This window comes from Aplysia californica, unplaced genomic scaffold, assembly GCF_000002075.1.
Source record: "Aplysia californica isolate F4 #8 unplaced genomic scaffold, AplCal3.0 scaffold00994, whole genome shotgun sequence".
In the NCBI taxonomy this organism is placed as follows: domain Eukaryota; kingdom Metazoa; phylum Mollusca; class Gastropoda; order Aplysiida; family Aplysiidae; genus Aplysia; species Aplysia californica.
Window position 1 is genome coordinate 118,752 of NW_004798264.1, and position 11,040 is coordinate 129,791.

Genomic DNA, 11,040 nt, shown 5'->3' on the forward strand with positions numbered 1-11,040 from the left:
ACCAGGGCAGAACACCCATGTAATTCTTAGGAGGTGGCTATTTGCAATGGAAGCTCTCCAGTCACTGTAGAGCCACCCACATATATTCAATTATTAGAAATCTATGTTGGCGTAAATTTGAGCTCTTTTCAAACGTTATATGGTTTGATTGTTCGATATCTGATGATGCGCTTAGCAACAGCAGGCGTTTTGGAAGAAAAGCTTTTGGCAAATCTGAAAGGCAGGTTTGTAAACGTTTTTGAATTTACTTTCTTACACAACCCTCGACAAAATTTAGTTAATGTAAGAGGCGGGCTGCTCTGTTCCTGCCAGGCAGATAATACATAGGAATTTTTGCTTGGTCAAAGGGCGTAGTCGCCGATAATAGATTATATTTATTGCCTCCCTAAAATACATTCAGTGCATGTGTGAGAGAGAGAGAGAGAGAGAGAGAGAGAGAGAGAGAGAGAGAGAGAGAGAGAGAGAGAGAGAGAGAGAGAGAAACAACAAGTCAAAAGTACAAAATCCCCTTAAACATGAATTTCAATTACTTTGTCTTACGATTAAAAATTATCTTGTCAAACATAATATAATATGAATATGAGTATTTCACACATTATTTTTGTATTTCAGCCTAGATTAATGTGCCTTAGCCAGTTTTTATTTTAGATTATCCGAGGATCAAGTCGAACATATCTTGTTTTCAGTGGAATATGGGTATGAATATGGGCCAGACTGAGATGGTATAGACAGAAGAGACTCGGTGGACCAGGGTCAGACAAAGAGATCTCGGTGGAAAGATAGGCCGAAGATGAGACTGGGGAAGGGGTTGGGGTGGGCAGGAGAAAGATAGATATGAAATAGTTAGAGGGAGGAATTTGGGCTCAAAGACTGAAGAAGGGAAGGAAAGATTAGGTTTAAAGTATATGGGACGTGAAATTGTGGGGGAGGTGAGCAAGTCCTCCACATCTGGTGCTTCAAGTAAAAAAAAAAGAAGAAGAAAATCAGACTATGAAAACTCCGTGAGTAACATCACAGGAAAGTGCTTTTACTCCTGGGCTTACTTTTTGTCAAACCAAAGAGCCCAAGACAGTCTCTGACAAGACATTAGTTTGGTAAATGCACAATCAGGCCAAGGGGGGAAAAGAGCAAAGAAGTTTATCGTCAAACGATATTTCAGTGAATGAATGTTGAACCCTTCACTGCAGCGTAGACGCACGTACTTGCTTGCCCTCTCCAAAAATGGTTCACCTCCTTTTTTTTTACTGCGGGTAAGCATCGTCGTCCATTTTACTTTTTAGGGGGTTGAGTTTGGAGGTTGGGGGTTTGGGGTTGGGGGTTGGGGTTGGAATTTGGATGGGATTATTGTCACTGCTGTTGTAGTGGACTATCTCTGCCAATGATGTTCTGTCTATTCCTCCAGTCCCAGAGCAAACGTCTCGAATGTTGATCATCATCGACGTCTGGCTCATCCTGCTGATCTGGCTCGTCTTCTACCTAGGCGGCATCTGGTGCGTGGATTGCGTCACAAGGCCAAACGAGAACTGGTCACAGAGGGGGAAAACATCGTCCTCCTCGTCAGCGTCTCCCAAGTACAAGAACCTCAGAAGAGTCCGGAACCGTTGCTGTTGGTGATCTGAGCTAGTCGACTCATCCCAGTTGGGTTCATCTACATATTTTTTGCCCTGCAACACAGACAACCGACCGTGAGTAGCTAGCCTGTACAGTGACTAGTAACCAAGGCCCGAGGATAAAAGTACCCACGGAGATAGCTACAGGACACCTGTTTGTACTACCATTGTTTCTGGGCTATTGTGTGACGATCATCAAAGGCTTGTGGGAAGACCAGTGGAGTCTACAGCAAGTTTGGAGTGTATATCTCTGATCTTGACTAGGTACCACGAACTTTCTTGTCTTTTGAACAAACTCCTCTGCCGTCTTTGTCGCCAAATTCTACCGTCAACCATAGGTCTCCATTCCAAAAATTTCACGGTGAGTGAAAGGAGGAGACAAAAGAGACACACTAAATAAAACATATAGTCAAGCAGTTGTATAATTACTGCTATAAATTACTGCTTTACTGTCGAATGAGAGGTGAAGAAGGAAAATCTTTCTTGAATAATTTCTTTCGTAGTCCAGTTCTCACTTTGATCCACTCGCATGCTGATATTCGCTACCACCCGTTTCTCGATATGCTTGTCGTATTAACGACCCCGGAATGGACTGGTTCAACCGACAAGTGTTGAGCTTCACCTCAGTATACGCGCCATTCTACCGGGAACACTTTAAGTCTGCCGAGCCACTGGCCGTTGTCAGCGACTTCTTCAAGTGCCTGCTCAGTTTTTACATCCTGCTCTACCTTTTCATCGTTTGTGTCACCTTCCCGTGCTCTGTGGTCTATTGTGTTGTATAACACGACAGCAGAGGAAGCCACTTAACCTGACACAGTACCCTGTGCTTCAGTTTTGGAAACTCAAACAAACTTGTGTTTCAAAAGTACTAACTTCTTTTTCCTTACACAAACCATACATATAGGCAAATCTATTTTCAAATGAGAAGGAATTTTGGACCAGGGACATAATTTTCCCAGGAAAGAGGTCTCAGGTACAGTGATATAACGTATTGAGACAAGACATTGATTAGATACATCACTGTTGCAGAGAAAACCGATTTTCGGAAAAAGACACAAATTCTTCCACTTGTACCTTATTCGTGACAGACCTAGCAATAAAGGATAATGAAGCACTGAGTGACATTCCAACTGTGAGAGGAGGCGACCTGACACAGTGTGCACGACAAGACAACAAGGCCTGAGCGAGCACGTCTCCGTCACCAGCGCACCCCCTACCCCCGTGCTGAGTCTTGAGGCCTCAATGCCGTACGGGGCTGTCTCGGATGACGTCCTGCCCACGGACCTGCTCGTCTACGTCCTCGTCTTTGTCTTCATCTACTACTTCTTCCTCAAGGACTCGGACAACTGCAAGAGCTTGAAAAAGAGGGTCAGATGTTGTAGCCGCTGCTCTTGAAGTCGACAGACATTCCTCTATAACGAAACCACTGGACGTTTTTGTTATTGTGTCAGGTTGTCCCCTATCTCATTGAGCTACAAACCTTAGAGAACTACCATTAATTTCTCCTTCAGTTTCACACATCTAGAAGGTTAATTAAGATATATTATTGGCTTTTATAATCTCTGCAAAACTTAAGAAACACAAAACCTCTAAACTACATTAGTGCTCTTCAATTATATTGTTAATTATCACAGGAATATACCAAACCAATATAACACTGAGAATAGAATTTTCGAAACATAATTTCCCAGTTTTGAGCCAGCGGGGTATCGTCACTCGTGTACCCGTAACATGTATCTAGCCGTAGAGCTGGTCAGATGTTAAGTCTCGTTCTGACTACTTTTTCACTCGTGAGTAGTGGCTTGAATTCGGTTTCTGAAGACATCGTGAAATACTGCAAGTATAATATGGTCTTTGCAGAAATTCTCCGTTCTGAGTTTGATACCCTGTTCTTTTGTTGGTATAACAGCGATAAAAGGTTCGCAATGGCCACTGGCGACTTTTACTAGCTATTTTTTTCCCTCACGAACTCGCCAGTGGCAGAAGTTCTGACATCCGAAGACACTCACAAGACAAGGTCTAGTTAATATCACAAAAGAAAAATAACGGTTTGGTATAATTTCTGCAGCTTCAAAGCGATATTACTTATTTCTGACCGGTTGCATTTGGACTAGTATATTATTTTAAAGGAAATTCCATTATTTAAATCACGCAAGACCTGTAAAATAGATTCCTCTCTAACTGAAACAAAACATGTATCTCAGTAGTGCAGGCTATCTAGATTTCTGGCAAAAGTAGATGGACCCAGCCACAAAAGAAAACGGGAGCACCATCAGCTTGGAGGACTGTGTGTTTACTTTTCTTTTGATCGTCTCCTTCTACGTGTTCCACAACTACATCGGCGGGATTTCAGGAAGAGACACCAAGTTTGGTTAATCAATCAGGCGACTTCCACTGTAGTAGTACCACAGACATGCGCGCCGCGCGGTACCTGGAAGCCTCTAAGGAATGAAGAGGCGAGCGACATTTGGGGATGGAGATGAAAACCAACGCCATGCTCCTAGCGGAGTCCACGCCTCAGTGGTTACGACAGATGTTCCAGTCACTGGTCGAAGGATTGCTTCTTTGGAAGGACAATGTTGCGGAAGGCGCCCAGTGGTTCCTGTATTTGGCTAATGTCGTGATCGCCAACGTCATCATCCCAATATACTACTTCCTGGTCACAGTGTTGAAATACGCATCTCAGTGGGAAAGTCAGATCTGGTTTCTTTTCTTGGTGACGAGTTTTATTGGGCTCATGTACTGGAAGAAATCGACGCGGGCTGGAGAAAATGACCCAAGAGTTTTGAGTGCCAAAGTCACCAATCCAGGGCAACCTGCAAGACCTCGGCGGCGACGGTTGTGTCGATAAAAAAATTGCTATCTAAGCAGCCAAATAGTAAGAACATTTATGTGAGACATAACACGTAGGCTGTCTTTTCAGATTCTCGGCATTGGTGTGGCAGCTGAGAAGCATGGTTTCTTAAACGATTCAGAGAGAAAACGAAGTGGTGAGGGAGACAGAGAGAAAGAAAGAGAAAGAGAAATAGCTAGAAAGAGAGAGATATATAAAGAGAGAACAACATAGAGAAAAAATAGAAAGATAGACAGATAGATAGATAGATAGACAGACAGACAGATAGATAGATAGATAGATAGATAGATAGATAGATAGATAGATAGATAGATAGATTAACCTCGATCTTCCACTGGCTGTGATAGGTACCTGCAGCTACTGCTGAGGCCATGGTGATCTACTTCTACTTCAGTGACTTTATCGTGGGCGTTTTGATCCTGCTGTTCGTCCTGTACATCTGTCTGAGGGTCTACTATTGCTTCATGACACCGGCCAAGAGACTCCGCTACAACAGGTGCCGGAAACGATTCTAGTCACTGAGTAGATCGATATACTGACCACTATGAAACAAGAGAAAACGTCTCAAGCGAAGTGACAGAAAAACAAGTTTGTGGAGAAGATTATTTCCCTAATACTTTGAGACGTTTTTTAGAAAGGAAAATCGGTACCTCAACGTTCGTTTCTGTCTAAATGAGTGACGAACTCTCTTGAATGGTTCTGGAGAGTCATATCGTACGACACTTTCATGCACGCTTATTGACGTGCACAGTGGCGCTTTGAGCTGCTACTCGAACAAACTACTTAACAATTGAAAGATCTATTTCTCTTGTTGAACTCAAGTTCCAAGGGTTGTCTCCATAGCTTGTCGATCCTAGCACTGATCTCAGAGAATGTGGCTCGGACAAGTTGTCAGACATTGATACCCTCAATGTTGTGGGAGCTTCTGAAAGTAAGAAGCGTTGGGAAACGTCATATTATGTACATAGTAACGTGTTGAAAAAACAACAACAACAGCTCTGTTTAGTCTTTAACATTGCTCGACGATCAGTCAATGCCCCGAGCCTGAATCACCGAACGATGTGAGAGCCTTGAACTCGATGGGAAAATCCATGATTGCAATGGAGTTTTCTTGAAAGTCAATGAAAACTCCGACGCTGGTGTTTTGAGAGAGATTACCAGCCGTACTGTAGTGAAGGAACCTGACTCGTCAAGAGAAGACAGTCCAGTGACTGTGACAATTGGTAGCAAGATTGCAAGAAACGCGGAAGTTTGTCTACTACCAGAACACCGTGCGGGTTTTAGAGTACACAGCACACATGAGAGATACCATCACCGCTGAAGGAGGAAGACCAAGGTGAAGGACACTATATTAAGATGTCTGTGAAGACCAGGGTGAATGTCACTGCTCTGGGCTGTCCGTGAAGACCAAGGTGAAAGGTTATAATACCAGGTGGTCCTTGAAGATAAAGGTGAAAGGTCACTGTATCAAGCTGTGCGTGAGCTCCCTATGGACCGGGGCGACGGGGACTCGCAGGCTATACCAGATCGTGACCCGGACCCGAGCCAGCCTGACGACATCAGTGTCCTCATCTTGTGCCCGTGCTACGTCATCATAGCGTTCTACGTAGTGTTCTTGGCCTACCTCACCGGCATTATGATATCTTGCTCCATGAAGCCGTGTGTGTAGACATGTCGAAGCGAAGACCTTTGTGGATGTGGCCTTGCGAAATAGGACAATCGTTGGGCACGAGGCGTGAGGATATACACGCAGTGTGAACACAGAAAGATACAAGGCATAAAATATACGGAAAGTGACAAAATAGAAAGGCAAAGTGTAATAACAGAAATATTCTTTATAATAAGTCGAAGACAAGTGTGCAAAAATATATACAAAATACTCATGGGTGAAAAGGTGCTGTGATTATTTGTGACAGCGCAAAGAATATTATAAGAAGACACCCTGAGTGAACTCTGCTTGTGTTGGACTTAAATTAAGCAGGAAATGAAACTTATTTTATGAATCAGCACAACATGCTGCAGCAGAATTCTCAAAATGATCAAAAGTGAAAGGACCAGCCCGCGTCGTTCAACAACTCACAGTGTTTGTGGAACCAGGGATTGGGGTGACCTGATAGTTGACGAGCCATAAAGGAGCAAAGACCTATTCCGGTCAGCAAGGTTTGTTTGAAGATTGTGTCCTTCAAACTCAAATTTTCAAATTTCACGAGACTCAAAAAGAATTTGAAATATGATACTGAATACATATACTACATTCAAAATGTATGTGCAAAAAAAGGACTTCGTAATAATCAGTATTTCACTGAACAAGATGTTGAGTAAATTGGAAAGACATTGGTTGATAATTTAACCGAAAGGAACTTGCAACTCAAACAAAAGCGAAACAAACCAAAGCAAAAAAGTATAATCTAACACATTCCACTTACTGAGGTAAAACTTAAACAAAGCCAATAAAAACCAAAAAAATTCTTTCATCTCTTTTCTAGTATCAAGAAGAGCTTAATACGCAAACCAAAGAATATATTATAATTTTCCTTATTCTGTTAAAAAAATAATTGAGCTTTATAAAACGGACCGCGAAAGATAGGTGCCCAAGATGCTGCTCCTTTTGGAATCAGCGATGGTGTTCATCTTCTGCCTGCTGTGTGCGTTGTTCGCCCTGCTGGCTCTGGTGCGTCTGGCCCTGTTGCCCCTGGAGGCGGCCGGGGACTTTGACTACGTGGACCAACATGGCGACTTCCGGTGGCCGGGGGCGGTACAAGACGTCTCCAGGCTCATCTGGCACGCGGACAACTGATAGCAGCTGGCCACTGCTAGTGCCTGAGTTTATGGAGACTTGATTTTTGTCCAAACATTTACAGGCAAATGTGTGGGTTCTCCCGCGAAACCTTTGGATATGGAGAAAAGAAGTGTTAGATTATTCATTGGTCAAGGGCGAAGAGTGACCGTTGTCTTTTCAATCAAGACATTAGTTTATTCCTGTACCTTTCCGAATTAATCTTAGGAGAATATAAGTGTCCACTAACTTGTTGGTCATGAACATAGAGTGGATATTGTCTTCTCAGTCAAGACACCCGTTTCTCGACGTACCTTTCATGGAAGATTAAATAGTTCTTATGACATGGACTTAAACTAAACTACAGATGGTTTAAGGTAGTCAGTGGGTTAAATCTGACATACATAAGTATTATAACCACAGCCTGATGGTCAGTCAGGGTGTGTGCTCCTTGAGAGCAGCGTTCAGTGCTAGCTGACCTCTGGGTGCCTGGCTTTAAAGAGGGGTCAGTGACGTTACGTTACTATTGTTCTACAGTGAAATGGGCAATGGTTATCGATGTCGGTACTATGCAGTAGCCTCATGAATATTCAGATAGGTCCTTGGGGATGTTCAGTGATGTGACAGTGGCTACTGATGTGTCACGGTTTAACGAGTCTTTTCTCACAGAGGGACAACCAACCTTTTCTCGTTGCCAAATAGTGCTATTTATAAAGCTGCTTCTTATAACGGACCCAAATTCAAACAAGGAAGATACAAGTGAACCACAGCATGGGTAATTTGGAAAATGGAGACAATCATTCAAACCGATATATGTGAAGTAATCACTCATATCAAACCCGATATGCCTTGAAAGTACCAAGGAACAAAGAGTTGTAATACGTGAGGCAACAGCCGAATGGCAAGGCCATTCACGATAAGGCTGTTTCTGTAATAAGCAACCGTGCTACACCAATATGCAATGTGCATAATATCAAAAGGGGATGTGAAAGTTTAATTCCAATTCTACTCTATAAGCGTATTTAATTGGCTGTTTTTTTCAGTCTATATTTGTACTGTCTTCAATGCTTTGGGAAAAGAAGCAAATATTAAAATAAATTTAAAAATAAATAAATAAGAAAAAGAACGTTGTAAAGGTTTTTGGTTTCTACCAAAACTTTTCATCCATCATCCTATGGCCTTTTTCTCTCCACATATTTCTAAATGTTAACTAAATCTAAAAGTGTTGCATTGCTTATATCTTGCTGTGGTTTATCCAGGACAGTTTGCACACCAAAGAGAGACCGAAAGAATAATAACATAGCTGTTTCTTTTTCATTACAGTCGTTGGCTATTGTGAACTTCTGTTTCGCTACTATTTGTTGTTTCGGTGAAGTTCATGAAACTCTACCATTACATTTTTGTAATACTCTCAGACTTGCCCGTAGGATTTCTTTAAAGATAAGGGAAGCCTTAAAGGGATGTGAGAAAGGACGAAACGAGAATCATTACAGAAACAGTTTAATATCTGACAACTCGCAAGTAACGGAAAACAAAGGGAATGTTTAAACTTGAAAAAAGTCGAAGAAATCGTAATGTAAATACATGCTCACCTAAAATGATAATGTTTCTTTTACATCGCTTTATGTCTTTAAAGAAAAACAAATTAAAATATTTAATTATATAATTGTAATCTATAAAGCCATTTTCACAATTCCCTTTCCTGTTCTTTGGAGTCGATTAAAGCAGTAGACTTAATGATACGGTAGGGGTGACAGTCTTGTTTCGCTTGCTATTTGACAAGCCTCTCAGTGAGTTTGTTTTTGTTTTAGAACAATAGCATGTGTTTGGCGGGGGCTCTGGTGAGACTTGCTTCTTCTTTCCCATCAGACATCCATCGTCTTGGTCTCCCCTACTTCTTCTTTTGCTTTTTTTTTTAGCATTACCCCTCTAATCTTTGGCTCTTGTATGACCGTATTGTAATACAAGTGCCTTAAAACTCTTACTAAAACCAAAGAATCGAGAAACCACTCCGGTTCCACCAACCAACTCCCTTCCCCCCCAGCCTAAACCCAGTCATGGACACAGTAATGAGCTACATGTACGCCTTCGCGACTCTTGTGATCATGTTCCTGGCCATCTGTCATTTCATCCTCTGGGCTGTGAACGTGGAGGCCAATCGCATGGACACGGAGTCTTTGGAGTAAATTGGTCACTTTTAAGCACAAGGGGGCTACCCCGAAAAATACTGTTTAGAGAAAATCTAAGGTAACGTTGTTTTTTTGTGTTTTTTTTACCCTTGTTCAGTTTCTTTAAAAAACAAGGAGAGTTTTCTCTATAACCAAACAAATATACACACCAATGAAACTAAACTTCGCCTATACTATATAGGTAGGGCAATGCCCGCTTTTGGTGTTCGTCAAGATTTCTGGAAACCCCAAAATCTGGGTTAGCCCGCTTGTCCAAGCGACCAATTGTGGGTGGTTGGCTGGTGCTCCGATGTCGTCTGCTCATTCTCTGGTGCAGGTAGTCTAATTTGTTTGTTGATGAAATATTGCCGTTATCGTGCTGATTCACTCAGACTTTAATCACAAGCAACAACAATAACAACAACAACAACAACAACAACAACAACAACAACAACAACAACAACAACAACAACAACAACATCAAGAACAGCAACCGTAACAACAACAGCAGCAGCAATTTCAAAACAAACAAATAACAACAAGAACAACAACAACAATTTTTATAACAACCACAGCAGCAATAGCAACAACTACGGTCGACTTATCTATTCTAAGCCAATCTAGCACTGTCCAATTCTCCACTAGATTGCGTAAATTAGACATACATATCTAATTTGAATGAATATAAAAACTTTGGGTTGTATTTGTGTCTGTCACAACTCATGGGAATCTTTGAGTAAAGGCTTGTGGAAATATAGAAACCTTTACGTCTTTCTGGCTTGTTTTCTTCTTCTCATGCGCTCACTTTATTTGGACTGGCTTTTTCAAGAAACACTCAAACCGTGCCCTCATTTTTGTGATAGGAAAGCATTCTGTGGAAATTCCCTTAATCATAATAATAGTATTAAGGGATATTTTACGCCCCCGTCGATCCAATAATAATCATCAAGGAGGCAGGGAGCTTCTATTTCCTCTGATGGGCCTTTGACTACTTTGAGGGATATAAAGTCCCGGCAGACAGGCGGCAATACTCGATCACTGATGTTCTTAAACCGGAATCGAACTCATGTTTTCCGCGTGGGACTGTGAAGTGCCTACCCGCTCCACCACAGACGCTGATCATAACTTGTGTTTCTACTTCTTGTGTTCCATGTCAGTATGTTAGTATTTTAGTGCCTATAAATGACCGCTAGCACTAGCACTATATTGTGCTTCCCAGGAAGTTGAGGTTACTCCAGAATGCTCTCAGGTCTGCTGGGGTAATAGTACTGATTATTAGATTGTGAAGCCATAGAGCTTGCTGTTGAGCGGGGATTTGCGCTGTACAAATACTTTCTAATATTATTATTACTTCTCAGGGAAAATGTGTTGAGAATAGATAATACACTATCTCAGTTCTGGAACTCATTATTTTTTCAACGAGGAAAAGATAATGGAGAGGTGACTGATTTGGCTCGTCAATATAAAAGCTGATTCCGCTCCCAACCCCCCCCCCCCCCACCAATAACAAAAACAAAACAACAACTACACATTAATGTGGCAAACGGGTTTCTTGAACAAAGAAGTCACTTTGTGAGTGCTTGCTTTTATTTTTTATTTTTTACCTTAATATGTCTGTTTGCAGATTGATTT

The 11,040-nt window shown here is 41.8% G+C and overlaps 1 long non-coding RNA gene across 1 annotated transcript in view; it reads left to right on the forward strand.

Moving 5' to 3' along the window:
- Positions 1–4,622, forward strand: part of LOC101844961 — a 27,727-nt gene extending 23,105 nt beyond the window's left edge. Inside the window, exon 4 of the long non-coding RNA XR_221106.3 lies at positions 1,403–4,622. This is a non-coding gene — a long non-coding RNA (uncharacterized LOC101844961). The remainder of the gene's footprint in view (positions 1–1,402) is intronic.
- Positions 4,623–11,040: the final 6,418 nt, after the last annotated feature.